The sequence below is a fragment of the Corvus brachyrhynchos genome, unplaced genomic scaffold (genome assembly GCF_000691975.1).
Source record: "Corvus brachyrhynchos isolate BGI_N302 unplaced genomic scaffold, ASM69197v1 scaffold162, whole genome shotgun sequence".
Taxonomy (NCBI): Eukaryota; Metazoa; Chordata; class Aves; order Passeriformes; family Corvidae; genus Corvus; species Corvus brachyrhynchos.
The window spans coordinates 3968843-3969796 of record NW_008236696.1 but is presented as its reverse complement, the minus strand read 5'-3'; the positions used below and the strand labels follow the sequence as shown (position 1 = coordinate 3969796).

Below are 954 nucleotides of genomic sequence, written 5' to 3'. Positions count from 1 at the left end.
CTTTAGGGGGGGCTCAGGCCGGATCCTGCCCATTCTATACGTTAATGCTCTTTTCTCTCCGGCTGCAGGGAAGCAGGCCAGCGGATAATTACCCCTCACTGCAATCCGCAGAGCTGGCCTAATCCGAAAGCTCAAGTGCCCGTAAGTAAAACTTCAGGAAAAGTTATTGAAACTGACAAATACAGGGTGACAAATAATCAATAAAAGCCCAGTCCCACATCCTTTATTGTTTCCAGGCACTAACAGCAAGTAATGAAACCTCGGCGAGGTCGGGGGAGGGAGCGGCAGGGACCGAGCGCTGGGCTGGCTCCTGGAAAGCCCCCACTGAAAGAAGCCCAGGGAAGGACCCGGCAGCACAAGGGGGACGATCCCGTCCCCATGGGAGAGAGGAAAATGCCACCGTCCCAGCACCCCCCTCTTCCCCAAGTCATCCTGCCTGCCGGTGGCCGGCCCGGGGCGTTCCGGATGGGCAGCCCGGGAGGGGCCTACCCAGCCGGGAACTGCTGCCCGACCCCGCGGGCAGGGACGCCCCGGAGCCCGGTGCCACCCGGCAGCCGCGGGCAGTCTCGGGCCCCGCACCTATTTCACGCACCCGCACAAAAAGTCAGGCGCTGTAATCTGCGTTCTGAAATCTATAACATCCCTGGACACCCAACGCGCTGCTCCTCATTAGCATCTCGGCCCTGGATTTTCCACGCCGCAGTTTCTAAAGTTTCAGCGAAGGACGCCGGGCAAGATAAATCCGTGCTGTCGTTTCTCTCCCTTTCTGTCTCTCCAAATTAAGTTTCGATCTATCAGTTTAAACACTGGCCAGAAAGTTGATTCACTTTCTGTTAGGATTTCGGGTTAAACCGGGGGCTCCTCCAGTGTCTTTAAGCTTTTGAGCTGTGTAAATGAACTGCAGTGTCACATAATCGATGGGGAAAATTCAGCTGTCACAGATACGAAAGCAGC

At 56.1% G+C, this 954-nt stretch overlaps 1 long non-coding RNA gene across 1 annotated transcript in view; it reads left to right on the top strand.

Moving 5' to 3' along the window:
- The first annotated feature begins 6 nt into the window (after window positions 1-6).
- Window positions 7-954, top strand: part of LOC108444867 — a 6538-nt gene continuing 5590 nt past the window's right edge. The window contains exon 1 of the long non-coding RNA XR_001859578.1: window positions 7-141. This is a non-coding gene — a long non-coding RNA (uncharacterized LOC108444867). The remainder of the gene's footprint in view (window positions 142-954) is intronic.